General features: G+C 42.4%; 1 long non-coding RNA gene across 6 annotated transcripts in view; it reads left to right on the top strand.

The window, feature by feature from the left end:
• LOC140846922 (uncharacterized) overlaps positions 1–15,986 on the top strand; it is a 135,895-nt gene extending 119,909 nt beyond the window's left edge. For all 6 annotated transcript variants that reach the window (XR_012126437.1, XR_012126438.1, XR_012126436.1 and 3 more), the window contains 4 exons: positions 10,489–10,654; positions 11,207–11,290; positions 13,723–13,775; positions 15,453–15,986. This is a non-coding gene — a long non-coding RNA (uncharacterized lncRNA). The remainder of the gene's footprint in view (positions 1–10,488; positions 10,655–11,206; positions 11,291–13,722; positions 13,776–15,452) is intronic.
• Positions 15,987–17,091: the final 1,105 nt, after the last annotated feature.

Here is a 17,091-nt window from a genome sequence, read left to right as displayed (position 1 = left end):
GGGTAAATTCCTAAGAGTGGAATTCCCAGGTCAAATGGCATTTCTATTTTTAGTTTTTTGAGGAACCTCCATACTGCTTTCCGCAATGGTTGAACTAATTTACAATCTCACCAGCAGTGTAGGAGGGTTCCCCTTTCTCCACATCCTCTCCAACACTTGTTGTTTGTCTTTTGGATGGTGGCCATCCTAATTGGTGTGACGTGATATCTCATTGTGGTTTTAATTTGCATTTCTCTGATGATTAGTGATGTGAAGCATCTTTTCATGTGCTTGTTGGTCATCTGAATTTCTTCTTTGGAGAAGTGTCTGTTCAGATCCTCTGCCCATTTTTTAATAGGATTATTTGCTTTTTGTTTGTTGAGGCATGTGAGCTCTTTATATATTTTAGATGTCAACCCCTTATCAGATATGTCATTTATGAATATATTCTCCCACACTGTAGGATGCCTTTTTGTTCTACTGATGGTCTCCTTTGCTGTACAGAAGCTTTTTAACATGACATAGTCCCACTTGTTCATTTTTTCTTTTGTTTCCCTTGCCTGGGGAGATATGTTCATGAAGAAGTTGCTCATGTTTATATTCAGGAGAGTTTTGCCTGGCCTGTAATTTCTTCTAAGAGTTTTGTGGTTTCGTGACTTACATTCAGTTCTTTGATCCATTTTGAGTTTACTTTTGTGTATGGAGTTAGACAGTAATTGAGTTTTGTTCTCTTACATGTAGCTGTCCAGTTTTGCCAACAGTAGCTGTTGAAAAGGCTCTCGTTTCCCCATTGTGTATCCATGGCTCCTTTATTGTATATTAATTGACCATATATGCTTGGGTTAATATATGGACTCTCTATTCTGTTCCTCTGATCTATGGGTCTGTTCTTGTGCCAGTACCAAATTGTCTTGATTACTGTGGCTTTGTAGTAAAGCTTGAAGTTGGGAAGCAAGATCCCCCCTGCTTTATTCTTCCTTCTCAGGATTGCTTTGGCTATTTGGGGTCTTTTGAGGTTCCAAATGAATTTTAGAACTATTTGTTCCAGTTCATTGAATAATGCTGTCGGTATTTTGATAGGGATTGAATTGAATCTGTAGATTGCTTTAGGCAGTTTTGACAATATTAATTTTTCCTACTCAAGAGCATGGGATGAATTTTCATTTGTTAGTGTCTTCTTTAATTTCTCTTGAGTGTCTTGTAGTTCAGGGTATATAGGTCTTTCACTTCCTTGGTTAGGTTTATTCCTAGGTATTTTATTCTTTTTGATGCAATTGTGAATGGAGTTGTTTTCCTGATTTCTCTCTCTGTTAGTTCATCACTAATTTATAGGAATGCAACAGATTTCTGTGTATTAATTTTGTATCCCTCACCTTTGCTGAATTCAGATATTAGATCTGGTAGTTTTGGAGTGGATTCTTTAGGTTTTGTTATATACAATATCATGTCATCTGCAAACAGTGATAGTTTGTCCAATCTGAATGCCATTTATTCCTTTGTGTTGTCTGATTGCTGTGGCTAAGACCTCCAGTCCTATGTTGAATAAAAGCAAGGAGAGTGGGCATCCTTGTCCTGTTCCTGATCTTAGAGGAAAAGCTTTCAGCTTCTCGGTAATAAGTATGATATTGGCTGTGGGTTTGTCACATATAGACTTTATTATGTTGAGGTACTTGCCCACTATACCCATTTTCTTGACAGTTTTTATCATGAATGGATGTTGAATTCTGTTGAATGCTTTTTCAGCATCTATGAAGATGATCATGTGGTTTCTGTCCTTTTTGTTGATATGGTGGATGATGTTAATGGATTTTCTAATATTGTACTATCCTTGCACCCCTGGAATAAATCCTACTTGGTCATGGTGGGTGATCATTTTGGTACATTTTTAAACTCAGTTTGCTAATATTTTGTTGAGTATCTTTGTATCTATATTCATCAGGGATATTGCTCTGTAGTTTTCTCCCTTTTTTTTGGTGTCTTTGCCTGGTTTTGGTATTAGAGTGATGCTGGCTTCATAGAATGAGTTTGGAAGTGTTCCCTTCTCTTCTATTTTTTGGAAAACTTTAAGGAGAATGGGTATTATGTCTTCTCTAAACGTCTGATAAAATTTAGCAGTGAATACATCTGGTACAGGAATTTTGTTCTTGTGTAGTTTTTTTGATTACTGATTCAATTTCATTGCTGGTAATTGGTCTGATCAGATTTTTTGTTTCTTCTGGGGTCAGTCTTGGAAGGTTGCATTTTTCTAGAAAGTCATCCATTTCTTCTAGGTTATTGTGGATAAAATGAGAGTTCTTGTGGCCAGGATTCTCACCTGGCCCTGTTTGACTAGCTCACTGCACACCTGTGGGCAATACATGGCTGTTGACTCTATATAAAGAGCTCCACCCAGTGCTCTGGGCACGACATGGAGACAAGGCTGCAAGGCTGCAGGAGAGCAGAGAGGAGGCTTGAGTGATGGCAGTGCCAAGGACAGAGGCCCAGAGGATGGCTGTGTGGGATGACTATGCAGAGAGACCCAGAGGACAGCTGTGCAGACAGAGGGGCCCAGAGGCAGAGACTGGTTTGTGGCATGCAGATTCACTCTGAGTGAATGGGATTCTAATGACTGACCTGCCACCTGGAAATAAAGTTGGGTATAACCCTTTCACCCCAAGAACATTTTGCTGTCAATTTCTTTGGTCACATTGAATCCATAGCAAACTTGCCTGGGGCTGAAACCCATTGGCAAAACAGTTACCAGTTTGCTAGCATTTAGATTTTCTTTGTATTTCTGATGGTGTCCATAGTGATTTTTCCTTTCTCATTTCTGATTCTGTTTGGGTAGTTTCTCTTTTGTTCTTAATAAGTCTGGCTAAAGCTTCACCTATTTTGTTTATTTTCTCAAAGAAAAAACTCTTGGTTTCACTGATTTTTTTCTATTGTTTTATTTTTCTCAATTTTATTTATTTTTTTCTCTGATCTTTGTGGTGTCCCTCCTTCTGCTGACTTTGGGCTTCATTTGTTCTTCTTTTCCCAGTTTCAATAATTGTGAATATAGACTATCTATTTGGGATTATTCTTCCTTCTTTAAATAGGCCTGGATTGCTATATACTTTCCTCTTAGAACTGCCTTAGGTGCATCCCACAGAAGTTGGGGTTTTGTGCTGTTGTTTTCATTTGTCTCCATGTATTGCTTGATCTCTGTTTTAATTTGGTCATTGATCCATTGATTATTTAGGAGCATGTTGTTAAGCCTCCATATGTTTGTGAGGCTTTTTGTTTTCTTTTTACAATTTATTTCTAGTTTTATACCTTTGTGATCTGAGAAGTTGGTTCATAGAATTTCAATCTTTTCCAATTTCCTGAGGCTCTTTTTGTGGCCTAGTATGTGGTTTATTCTGGAAAATGTTCCATGTGCACTTGAGAAGAATGTGTATCCTGCTGCTTTTGGGTAGAATGTTCTGTAGATATCTCTAGGTCTATCTGTTCTAATGTGTTGTTCAGTGCCTCTGTGTCCTTCCTTATTTTCTGTCTGGTTGATCTGTCCTTTGGAGTGAGTGGTGTGTTGAAGTCTCCTAAAATGAATGCATTGCATTCTATTTCCTCCTTTAATTCTGTTAGTATTTGTTTCACATGTGTAAGTGCTCCTGTGTTGGGTGCATAGATATTTATAATAGTTATATCCTCTTGTTGGATTGACCCCTTTTTCATTTCATTATGTAATGTTCTTCTTTGTCTCCTCTGACTTTCTTTGTTTTAAAGTCTATTTTGTCTTATACAGGTACTGCAACTCCTGCTTTTTTCTCCCTATTAGTTGCATGAAATATCCATTTCCATCCCTTTACTTTCAGTCTGTGTGTGTCTTTGGGTTTGAAAGGAGTCTCTTGTAGGCCACATATACATGGATCATACTTTTTTATCCATTCTATTACTCTGTGTCTTTTGATTGGTGCATTCAGCCCATTTACATTTAATGGTGATTGTCGATAGATATGTACTTGTTGCCATTGCAGGTGGATTCATGGTTACCAAAGGTTCAAGGGCACCTACTTTACTATTTAACTGTCTACCTTAACTTACTTATTACACTATTATAAACACAACGCGATGATTCTTCATTTATCTCCCTTCTTTTTCTTCCTCCTCCACTCTTTATATGTTAGGTATTTTATGCTGTACTCCTTGTGTTTCCCTTGACTGATTTTGTGGATAGCTGATTTTATTTTGCATTTAATTAGCATTTAGTTGGTCTACTTCCTTTGCTGTGGTTTTATTTTCTCTGGTGACAGCTATTTAGCCTTACAAGCACTTCCATCTAGAGCAGTCCCTTTAAAATACACTGTAGAAATGGTTTGTGAGAGGTAAATTCCCTCAACTTTTGCTTATCTGGGAATTGTTTAATACCTCCTTCAAATTTAAATGATAATCTTGATGGATACAGTATTCTTGGTTCGAGGACCTTCTGTTTCATTGCATTGAATATACCATGCCATTCCCTTCTATCCTTTAAGGTTTGTGCTGAGAAGTCTGGTGATAGCCTGAGGGGTTTTCCTTTGTAGGTGATCTTTCTCTCTCTCTCTGGCTGCTTTTAATACTCTGTCCTTGTCTTTGATCTTTGCTATTTTAATTATTATATATTTTCGTGTTGTCCTCCTTGGGTCCCTTGTGTTGGGAGATCTGTGGGCTTCCATGGCCTGAGAGACTATTTCCTTCCCCAGATTGGGGAAGTTTTCAGCAATTATTTCTTCAAAGATACTTTCTATCCCTTTTTCTCTGTCTTCTACTGTCTATTACCCCTATAATTTGAATTTTGTTCTGTTTGGATTTGTCACCCAATTCTATTAGTATTCTTTCATTCCTAGAGATCCTTTTATCTCTCTCTGCCTCAGCTTCTCTGTATTCCTGTTCTCTGATTTCTATTCCATTAACAGTCCCTTCCACCTCATCCAGTCTGCTCTTAAATCCTTCCATTGTTTGTTTCATTTCTGTTATCCCCCTCCTGAATTTATCCCTTTGCTCTCGAATATTTCTCTGTAGCTCCATCAGCATGCTTATGACTTTTATTTTGTATTCTTTTTCAGAAAAATTGGTGATTTCAATCTCACCAAGCCCTCTCTCTGGTGTTTGAGGGATTTTGGATTGAACAAGGTTCTTTTGCCTTTTCATGGTGATGAGAGTGGTTGCCAGCAAGTAGCACATGTGTCAGCTGGGAGAACAAAGTCTCTTCCTGCTTGCCGGTCACCTTGCCTGTCTCTGCTGTCTGTGCCAGTTAACCACACACAGGCAGCAGCCTCTGAGTTAATCTGCTAGGCTGCTGTGGGCAGGATGGCCCTCAGAATGGCCTAGGGCACTGGTGTGTGTCACAGCACAGCAGCACATTTTCTGCCACAAAAGCAAAGCCCCTTTGTGCCACCCGGTCTCCATGCCCATCTCCACTGTTTGTGCCAGTCAACTGTGCACAGGGAGCAGCCTCTGGGTTAATCCCCTGAGTTGTTGTGGGTAGGGCATCCCTTTGGATGGCCTCGGGCATTGGCAGAGGTCGCAGTTGGGTGGCTTGTGTTCTGCTGCAAGACAAAGCCCCTTCGTGCCTCCAGATCTTCGCACCCATCTCCTCTGTCTGTGCTGGTCTACCATGTGCAGGTAGCAGCCTCTGGGTTAAATACCTAGGCTGCCATGGGCAGGCCAGCCTTCGGGATGGCCTAGGGCACCGACATGGGATGCAAGGAAGTGGCGCATGTTGTGCTGCAAGAACAAAGCCCCTTCGTGCTTCCCAGTCTCCACACCCTTCTATGCTGTCGATGCTGGTCAACGGCACACGGGGAGCAGACTCTGGGTTAATACCCTAAGCTGCCATGGGTGAGGAGGCCCTTGGGATGGCCTAGGAAGCTGGCGGGGGTCGCTGGTGAGCTGCGTGTGTTCTGCTGCAAGAACCAAGCCTCTTCATGCCTCCTGGTCTCTGCGCCTGTGTCGACTGTCTGTGCTGGTCAACCGTGCTCAGGGAGCAGCCTCTGGGTCTGGGCCGGTTAGATGCTGCAGGCAGAAGCCTCTGTGTTAAGCTGTGTGGTTGCTGTAAGTGGTGCTGCTCTCCGGCTGGTCTTCAGCAAGGGTGGGGACAGCTGGTTTGCTTGCAGGTGCTGATGGGAGGAAGGAATGGCAGGCTGCTTATTGCCATGAGGGGTGTTGGAGCGGCATTGCCAATCAGGGGGTTAGGACGCCTGGAGTTCCTTAAAGTTCCCAGCCGCATGGGCTGAGTGTGCCAGGACAATTTTGTCCACCTGTTAAACCCTTGTGCCTTGAAGACTTTTAAAGCACCTGCTTTTCTTGTCCCAGGGCAGCCGGTTGTGGGAACCTGTCTGCAGTCTTAGTCTCAGATTTTCCTTTTCTGCTGCTCTAATATCCAGCACACCATGCAATGTGTGACTGTCCTCCCAGGGCCAATTACTAGGGCTGGTTATTTAGCAGTCCTGTGCTTCCTCTCCCTCCCTGCCAGTGAGCTGGGGTGGAGGGAGTGCTCGGGTCCCGCTGGGTCACGGCTGTGTATCTTACCCTTTTCCATGAGAAGTTGGGTTCTCACAAATGTAGCCTGACTAGTGTACTGTGTCTTCTCATCACTCTTTTAGGAATAATTGTATTTGGTGTATTTTCAAAATATATATGGTTTTGGGAGGAGCTTTCTGCCACCCTACTCATGCCGCCATCTTTTCCTCTCTATAATTCTTGTATCATTACTAGTGTTTTGCCTTCTTTAAAGAATACTTTCAGTGGTGTGTCATCAATTTAAATATAGTAATTTTCATTCTTTTGTATACTTATGCTTGTCTGTTTTAGTAAATTATTATTGTAACATAAAATGAATAGTATAATTAAGAGGGAAACTATGATGCTCTCTTTTTCCCTCATTAAAATTTATTTAGAGGAAATCAAATGATTCAGATCATAGGCCATTACCAAGTCTCCATATCTTACCTGTTGGCAAACTTCCTAAGAAGCAAAGAGAAAATATACAACTCTAAAAAGCCAACCTCACAAACCTAACCTATCAAATGATGGCAAATGCTTCCTATGATTAAGTGAAAAAATGGACTTATGGAAACTCAGATATTTTAGACAGAGCCATCATTTTTCTTTGGAACTATGGGAAATACTCTTTTCTAAAATAGGTTTTAGAAAGACTCAAAAGAAATACAAACCCAGAGATGCTCTTACATTTTTATTTCATAGAGTGATAAATGCCTAGAACCGTGGCAGTATTTTATTTTCTAAAGCAGCACTTATCAAATGACAGAGATAGGGGACAGTCCTTGGAAAAAAGGACAAGTCTAGGGTTACAGGCTTGTGCCTCCCACTCTTCAAGGGCTCCCTCAGGGAATGGGTCTTAATTAGGATAAGATATGGCTTAAGTTATAAGGGCTAAACGCCAGAACCTTAGTTGGAAAAATAAGGAGACAGATGAATAGGTTATTTAAGGTTAGGGATTGGCAAACCACATCCCGAGGCCAACCTGGCCCACTATCTTTTTCGTAAAGAAAGTTGATTGGAACTCAGCCTCATCCATTTGTTTATGTATTGCCATGGCTGCTTGCATGCTACAGCAGTAGGGCTGACTACTTGTGACAGAGACTGTATGGCCTGCAAAGCTGAAAGGATTTACTATCTGGTCCTTTACAGAAAAACTTTGCCTACTCCTGGGCTAGATAAAAATGAACCAATTCTGTTCAACTAAAGAACCATAGTAATGGTAAAAAGCAAACGGTAAAGAGAGAAAATATTTGCAACATATGTAATAAATAATGGGTTGTAGCTTAAAATAGCTATAAAATATAGCAGCTATAAAATGTAAAACACAAGAATATATTGATATCTAAACTAGTAAGGAAAACAGGAATGGGACCAACAGAAAAATGGGCAATGGTGACAATAGCCAATTCACTAATGAAGAAGTATGATTTGAAAAATTAATAACTAAGGAAATACAAATTAAAATGATAAAACTATTTTGTTAGTAAAATGCAAAATTTTTTCATTATTTTTAAGATAATGAAGTTGATGAAGTTATGGGGAAAAGGGATTCTCATATGTTCCTAGTGAAAATTTAAATTGGGGTAACCTCTCCAGAAGAAATTTGACAATATGTACCAGAATCGTTAAAACTATGCTTTCCCTTTGACCTAGAAAAGTAACTTCTGGGAATTTTTTTCTTAGGAAATAATTGAATAAAGCATAATGATATGGAGGCATGGCAGCAAATTCAGAAGCAATCTAACTGTGAATAAAATAGGATTGTGTCAATAAACTAGGGTACATACAATATATTACTATGCAGGCATTAACAATCATGAATTACTGTTATGTATATCAACATGGAAGGGGTTCTCAACTGAAAAAAAAATACAGCCAGAAGGGCAGAAACTCAATCTTTAGGCTCACGAGATGAGCAAGTGAGGCTCAGAAATGAAAACAGCATACCGTGGACCTGCTGACCGTCAGAACTGGAGGGAGTCTTGTAGACTCTCCTAGTCCAGACCCTCACGGCAAACGCTGAATTCCAGGCCCTAGACAGGAAGGGGCCTGACCAAGATCACAAGACAGTTAGGCCAGGTTCAGAGTCTGAGCCGGCTGTGAACAAAGTGTTCCTTTTGGCCTTCATCACACCTTGGATAGAGACAACTAGATGCTTCTTGGAAATTTTTATCATAATTCTACCCCATGTTCCCTATGTGGTCCAAGCATGTTACCTGTACTGTGTTGTACCTAAAGTCACTCTGCCTTGTAGTCAATAAGCTATTGGATATGTCTGTCCTCTCTTCTCTATTGTGAGCTCTTTGAGAACAGAGAATAGGCATTATTGAGTTCCTGCATTTCTTAAAGGTTTAGATAGTGCTTTAAACTTAGTATATGCTCGAATCTTCAAGACTATTTGTTGTTTCTGTTTTTTGTTTGGTTGATTTAATATCCCCCTTTCATGTGAGCTTAGCCTGGCACACAGCTTCAGAGGCCAAACCGCCTGAGTTTGAACAAAGAGCTCTGCCATTTGCTAGCTGTGTGACTTCAAACAAGTTATTTAACCTCTCTCTGTGTTACTTTTTTATCTGGAAAATGGGGATAAAACTTACACCTACCCCCAAAGGGTTGTTATGAAAATTAAGTGAGTCTTACTTTTAAAACACTTCAGAGAGTGTTTGGCATATAGTAAGCACTGCATAAGCATTCATTTAAAAATTTAACTGGGCAAAAAAAAAATTAACTGGGCTTAGGAAAGCTCTAATCTGTGTGGACATGGAGGGGTTTCTATGGAAAAAAACCCACATAAATAAATATACAAGAAGCCCAAATGTCAGTTTCCAAATGCATTAGGGGAGAAGTCACAGAAAAAAATTAGATATTTTTGTAGCAACTACTGGTGAAAACAAGGTCTAGGATGTGATCTTGGGAGTAGGTGGCCGGCGTGCAAGGAGGAAAAGATTGCTTCATAGAGAAGATCAAGCATCTGATGGATAGGTACAGGCTGAGACACTCATAAAGATGGTGAACTTGTCAAAATGGGACAGGACAGAGTGGAAAGGATACCAGTGAGCCAGGAATTGATGCCTTAAAGGAATGGCAGCAGGAATGGTGCGGGGGTTTTCAGGTGATGGCTGGGAGGGAAGGAGGAGTGCCTGGTGGTGTGTCACAAGGGCGTGAGCATCAGAAGAAAGCGGTGTCACCGAGCCGTGAGTTTGAAGGTAGGGTGCCGTCTATGCAACGTTGTACAGCAAAGCTCTACAATGGGGGTGGATGAGTTCAAGGATGGAGGGATCGGTTCAGACCAGGGGGAGCAGCACCCCAATCCTCCCGAGTATGGAGAGGGGCAGAAAATCAGTGTTTAGGCTCTGTGGCCTCAGTCTACTCAAGTGGGAGGCAAGTCTATCTCCTGAGAATGTGGAAGGTGGGATAGTTGGTGGGTGAGAACTTAAGGTGTGGAATTAACGTTAATGAGAATGAGGAAACATTCTGACAAGTAGGAGGTTGTCCAATCCTTTGGAGGTAGACAGTGAATCATTTGCAGTGACACCAGATAGAAACCGTGATGGTTAATTTTATGTGTCAACTTGATGGTGCTATGGGATGCTCAGATAGGTGGTTAGTTAGACAGAATTTCTGGATGTGTCTGTAAGGCTGTTTCCAGGAGAGATTAGTGGTGGACTCAGTAGATTGCCCTCATCCAATCCCCTGAGGGCCTGAATAAAACGAAAAAGCAAGAACAAGGTGGAGGGAGGTAGAATTAGCTGTCTGATTGCACGAGCTGGGACATCCGTCATTTCTGGCCCTCAGAGCTCCTGGTCCTGGGCCTTCAGACCTGGACTGGCGTCTACATCATTGGCTCTCCAGTTCTCAGGTCTTCAGACTACACAGCCAGCTTTCCTGGGTCTGAAGCTTGCAGACAGTAGATAGTAGGGATTTAGCCTCCATAATAATATGAGTCTCTGCCTTGTAAGAAGTCTCTTCATATATAAATACATGTCTCCTGTTGGTTCTGTTTCTCTGCAGAACCCTGATGAATACAGATGCCACGGCTATGGAGCTTTTCTATCACAGGGCTCAGCTGCCTAGGATTAGGAACAAACAAACTGAACTGTGGAATCAATCCAAGTTAACTTTCCACCAGCAAAGTAGGTTGGAGAGATAGGGATACAAACGAATCAGGGGAGATCATGTGAGTAGTTTAAGTGATTCTCTATGGGGCTCAAAGAGTGGGGATGAAAGTTAAGTCCCAGGGAGGGGTAGGCTGAGTGTGGGTGTAAGGCTCCCCTGCCCTAGAAGAGTGGACTTTCACAATGTTTTGAATGTTTACCTTCTAGTGGGGTTTTTGAGAAACCAGGTACCTGCTCTAACAGTTTTAAGTTAACAACCAAAATTTGTCACCTTAAATTTAAATAGTGGCAAAGAATGTGATTTCGAGTATATTGTAAATATTTATAGCTTAAAATAAAGTAGTTACATTTCTGATATAAATGCATCCAATTTAAATGCCACACTGCCTTGATAGCTGCCAGCATAGGTGCTCTTTAACAAAGGGACTTTTTTCAACTTTTCTTTTACCCCTTTTTGTATATTCATTTCATTCTCCCCAAAGAATTTTTTCCCATTTTAGATTCTTGTGCTAGGAAGACTATTGATCCTATATTTCCTCACAACAAAAATATTTACATAAATTGAAATATTTTCATAAGTCTTATTTTAATTTTAAAATATTTCCTCTGAACAGTAAGCTGGGAAAGCTCACCTGGACTGCGTGATCATTACACTGAAGCGCCACTGATGAACACCACCTACCCCATGCCCTTCTTTGGTAAAGTGGTGGAAGGATGCTTGTGAAAGGGGGGTGGAAAGAAGAGCAGTGTGATGCAGGGGCACCATTCTGAATGCCTTCATTTTAGAAGCAAGTGCTAATTCTCTCGCCCCATGATACAGGCATGCATCCCTGTCCTCACCAGGGCCCTGAGGGGGGTGGAGTGTGCTTTTCCACTCATGGCCTTGGGCTTGGCTTACTGCCTGCAGGGGACATACATGAGCAGAGATCTGAAAAGTACTTGTGCAGTTTGGTTTGCATGAGAAAACTACATTGCATGAGAAAACTATGCACCAGGTGGCTGCTGCCCTCCAACGGGGCTCCAAATAAGACAGAGAATTAAGCTGGTCCAGCCAGGGCCTGCTACATAATTGCAAGGCTCATTGAAAAGTGAAAATGTGGGGCATTAGGACTGATTTTATCTTTCCTATGACTCACCACCTCAACCCATGGGGGGGAGGCAAACTCCAAAGGGTAGCAACCTCCATTCTGGACCCTGTCCAGGCCCCCAGAGTGGGGGCAGAGGTCAGCAGCAGTTGCGGGACAGGGATGGGGAGCTGAAGGCTAAGTGACTATGCTGGAGGGCAGGGAGTTGTGAACTGAGGCTTAAAGGCCCTGGTGCATGTGCCATGGTACCATCAGACCTCATTCCCAAACACCAGGACCATCTCAGAGCATTAAAGCCCAAGTGCAGGGTGCTTCTGAGCGCAGAGTGCTGTGTGACAGCACTGATCACACAGCATGGAACCAGCACTGGCTCAGCAAACTGCAGACCTGCAGCCTCAACAGGAACACCCGACCCACAGTTGCCATGATAACAAACAGTCGGTTTAAGTCACTATGTTTGGGGTGGTTTGTCCTGCAGCATTATTGTGGCCACAGTTGAATGACACAAGCTATGTTTTCATGGAAGCTCAGGATCTAAAATACAGTTTCCCTGAAACCACCATGCCCATTTACCCCTCGGAAAGTCCCTGCACACTCCCAAGGATCCATGTAGCCCAGTGTGAGGTCTGCTGGCCTAGAGATCAAAGGTCATTTGGGGTGGGAGGGAGCATGTGAGACAGCTAAAGGGGAGAGGGCTGTGGTCAGCAAGTGGGTCCTGCAGCTGGTGATGAACATGGTAGAGCAAGCCTGGGATGGCTGTGCGAGAGGACAGAGGGCTGAGATGTGGAAGCATAGAAAGGACTTAACACAATACTCAGCACTTTGTAAGCACTCCATAAACATTAGCTATTTATTATGCAAGATGATGGGGGTTAGGTGTCTTAGGTACCTGTAGAGGTTTCCTGTGGCTGTTGCAACAGATTACCACAAGCTGGGTGGCGTAAGACAGAATATTACTGTTTCACAGTGCTGGAGCCTAGAGGTCCAAAATCAAAGTGTGTCAAAGGATTGTGCTTCCTCTGGGTGCTCTAGGGAAGAACCTGTTCCTGGCTGGTGGCTGTCAGCATTTCTTTGCTGTGGCCACGTCACTCCAAGCTCCCCCTCTGTGGTCACCTTCCCTCCTCTTCTGTCTCCCCATGTGCTTCTTGTAAGGACACTTATAGTTAGATTTAGGGCCCACCAGGATAATGCAGGCTGATCTCCTTGTCTCAAGGCCCTTAACTTGATTATATCTGCAAAGAACCTTTCCCCAGATAAATTCACATTCACCCGTTCTGGGGATTAGGAAGGGGACTTATCTTTTAGGAGCCACCATTCAGACCAAGTCTTGTATGAATGTGCTGGAAGCACCAGATGGCAAGAAAAGACAGAGGGTGGCAGAGGCAGATGACACGGGCCTGTAAGAGGGAGGGTCTCATCATGATTGCTGAGTACCAGAAGAGGGAGAGGCTGGCTGCACGTCCCAACTACACCGGGTATAGACAGTCTCCATCCCTAGGCAGAGGGCTTCTAGGGCGGTAGTACTCAAGGGAAAGTCTGACAGTGTCAGCAGGAGGGGGAGAGTGACCTGAGGCAACAGAAAATACAGCAGATCCCTGATGGGGGACAGTGTAGGCCACATTCATAGAGTGGACTGGAGCAGGGGAGCAGATGTTCAGGCAGGTAGAATGAGAAAACGTCAGAGAGTGTGTCCAGCCAGAAAGGTTGCGAGGGCTGAAGCTGGTGAACCAACAGAGAGCACCTCCCACCCTCCTGTGCCAGAACGCCTCCCACCGTCACTCACCTCACTGCCCTGAGTCCCTACCTTGAGATCCAGGAACCAAATCTGTTCTTACAAAGCTTTGTATGCCCTCAGGGCCCCATAAGCAGGGGTTGGCCTGTTTGGACATCTGGAAGGTGGTGGAATTCTTAGTGATTTTTTTTCATTAGGACTGTCATTATGCAATCCTTACAGTAAGAGTATGGCTTTCTTTACATAATTGCTACCATATCTGTATCAATGTAGTTAAATATACCCACAACTCTTTCTGCTCTTTATCTCCTAGGAAGCATTGTGCTAATGAAAGGATTTAAATCAACCCTGAAGAGAATGATTAAGGTTTGCAGATAATTGTGCTATTAATTGGGATAAGTTATCACATATTATTTGCATATGTAAAGGCCACCCTAGGAATACTCTGAGTTCTCCCTTTTTGAATTAATATTTGGAAAGGAGAGAACAATTAAACTGTTTTAGAAAGGGAAATCTGCAGAGCCCGTAGTTAGTTTTGTTTTAAGCTCTGAAGAGCAATTGTGAAACACAGCATTAAGATAGGTCAAAAGGGGTGAAGAGGACAGTTGGGAGAAGGAAATCAGTGTACAAAATTTAGTTTTAACCCTTTTTTTTGAATATCAGGACATTGACTTCTTTGAGGATCTGATGGAAACTTTGGATTCCTTCCCCGGAATCATATAAGCACATGCATACGAACTCTACATGCATCCTTGCAGAGGGCTCAGTCTCCCTGAAGCCTAGGGTTGGACCCCAGGAGGCCAGCTAAAGCTCCCCGGGATGGGTCCAGGCCCCTAGGGGTGGACCCCAGGAAGCCAGCTAAAGCTCCCAGGGATGGGTCCAGGCCCCTAGGGGTGGACCCCAGGAAGCCAGCTAAAGCTCCCAGGGATGGGTCCAGGCCCCTAGGGGCGGACCCCAGGAGGCCAGTTAAGGCCCTCTGCAACATGAACAGCTCAGAGAATGCCAGAAACACTAGCTTCAATTGGTCGAGATGGGAGGAGAAAAAGAGGCTGGAAAGCTAGGCAGAGAGGCTCGAATGGCAAGGTTTAGGGGCCATAACGGCATTCTGTAGTGGGCATGGCATTGTTAAATATTTGGGCAGGATGCGCACTGAAGACAAGGGATCCCGATCTTAGACAAATCACTTTTCTGGTGTTCAATAGCCTCATCTGTAAAATCGGGATGTTCTCTGGTCAGCATGAAACCAAAGAAAGGTAACGTTAAGTGAAGGTGTTTTGTAAACGTTTTAGGTTACAAAGTATGAAATGGGAGTTTTGGAAGGTTAACCAGGTTGTGATGTGATGGGCAGATTCACAGCCCTCAACTAAGGAGCTGGGAATGTTTAACGTGACTTGAGATTATTAGGCAAGGCAAAAGATTGAGATAATTCATGGACGTCTTACAAAGTATACCAGTTGGAATGAATTTAACATTTTTGAAATAAGGGGTAAAATGCCAGATTATTACCTTTTAGTGTGAATGGAAATGTCTTGAGTGAGATTAGGAAGAAAATGAAAAATGTTAATCCTGAAAGCCCCTGAATTTTTCCAGAGGTCTTTTTTTTCCAAAAGCAGATGGTACATGAATTAGATTCTTTGTGAATTATAGAATATTAAATTTTATAACAAAACAAAATTGATATCTGATGCCTGGAACCAATGCACAGTTGAGTCTATTGGGAAAAACTTAGATTATCTTAACTATTGGATCATAAAAAAGGTTTTGGCAAATGGTCTCATACAAGGAATAAAGCCAGAAACAACATTTGTCATACCAGATGGGTTGACTCACCCTTTGGACTGAAAAATTCACCTGTCTTTTTGTGAAAACTGCCTTGTAGTCTGTTAAATGGAGCAAGGACATTTGTTATACCATATATCAATGGACGAGTCTTGATTATCTAATAAGTAGTTGCTTCTGGGACACTTCAGCTTGATGCTAAGTGTTATCTATAAAGCTGGTCTTTTAGAGAAATCTAATAAAAACCCATTTGGACATCCAAAGGTCACCAATTTGGAAGAAGAGATGGGAAATTGATCCAGAGTCACTTTGGGAGAAAGAAGACATTATTAGAGGTTGAAATTGACTACACCCAAGAGACAAATGAGGTCATCTACGTGCCAGGATAGTAAATAAGAGATTGTCCCTGGTTTAGGGGCCACTGAGGGACCTTAATATCTCAATGACAAAAGGTAATGCCCTAAAGTTATTTGGATTCAAAGTTGAGAGGACTGCTCTCTCACTGTCTTTTCCAAACTGTCTTATGCTCATCATTTAAAGTTGAGCAAAAATGGCACCACTCTACCTGAGTAGTTCCCCTACCCCCAGTTCTGCCACCAGGACACTCTGTCACATTTCCCTGATACTTACTCCTTCATTTCTGTACTGTGTTACCTGTTTAGGGTCTGCCTCCCTCCCATAAGGGAGCCTGCCTGCCATGCTCACTGCTGTATTCTCAGCCCCATCATATCTGACACATATTTGTCATATGGATGAATCTGTGGAATTTTGAAACATTGAAATAAACACTGATTTGCTTGCCCAAAGAGTTTCAGAGCTTTATTTATTCTGACAAGTCTTTTGGATTTTATGTCTACAATATATCCCTTTTTCTGCTGCTGCTGTACTAACTCAGAATTTCCTTACATTTGGATCATTACGGTGACCGCTGAAATGTTCTGCCTGCCTCCAGTCTCCAAACACCCCAGGTCATTCTGTAAACCCTTGATGGCTCAGTTTTTACTTCCTTTTCAAATCACAAGCCATTAGTTTGACTTTCAAGTTCCCTTGTTTTTTTCCTGTTTCTCTTCTTCCTCTTAATGTACCTTAGAGTCAGTCATGTCAAAGTACTTCCCCCTTTCCATACATAGCCTGAAGTTTCCTGCCTCCAAGCCTCTGCTCAAATGGTTCATTTGTCCAAATATTATCTGTGTTAAGACCCAATTCAAATGTTCTTTCCTCCAAGGAGCTCTCCTGATTTGACTAAGCTGAAAGTAACCCCTGCTTCTTTCAACTTTTCTAGTTGAAGGTGGGGACTACATCTATTCATCCTTGTCTTCCTCAGAGCACTTAGCAGAGAGTCTTGTGCATAGGAAAAGCTCAATAAGAGTCACAGAATGAAGGACCATGTCTGCATTTTTGTTTGAGTTCAGTTTTTATTTTGAGGCTAGGAAAATGCAAAACATCCTGGAATATATTAGTCACAAGTATTGCCAAGGGAAAGAAATCTGTCTCCTATTTGGAGAAGTTCCTGGTGATGGATTGTGGTTTGCATAGTAAAAACAATCACCCAGGGAGGAGGGGAAAAGATGGTGGGTAGGAAGACAAGACAGAAACTTCCTCCCATGTACACACCAAAGAAGCAACTACAGCAAATACAATTAACCCTGAAAACAACCTGAAGACTGAAGAACAGACCATGTACACCTGATGAAGAGAAGGGTAAAGTGGCAGACCCATGACTGATCAAGAACCAAGCCCTCCCTCAATGTCAGCCCACAAGAAGGAGTGAGCAAGAGGAATGGAGCAGGGAGCAAGTAAATGCTCAGGAACCCTGCACACCTGGCCCTGGAGATCTACTCTGAGAGCATGAGTCAATATTGCACTGGCCTTTGGTGATTAATGGGTCTAGACACCAGGGAGA

This window comes from Manis javanica, chromosome 16 (genome assembly GCF_040802235.1).
Source record: "Manis javanica isolate MJ-LG chromosome 16, MJ_LKY, whole genome shotgun sequence".
Taxonomy (NCBI): Eukaryota; Metazoa; Chordata; class Mammalia; order Pholidota; family Manidae; genus Manis; species Manis javanica.
This window is presented reverse-complemented; position numbering and strand designations above follow the sequence as displayed.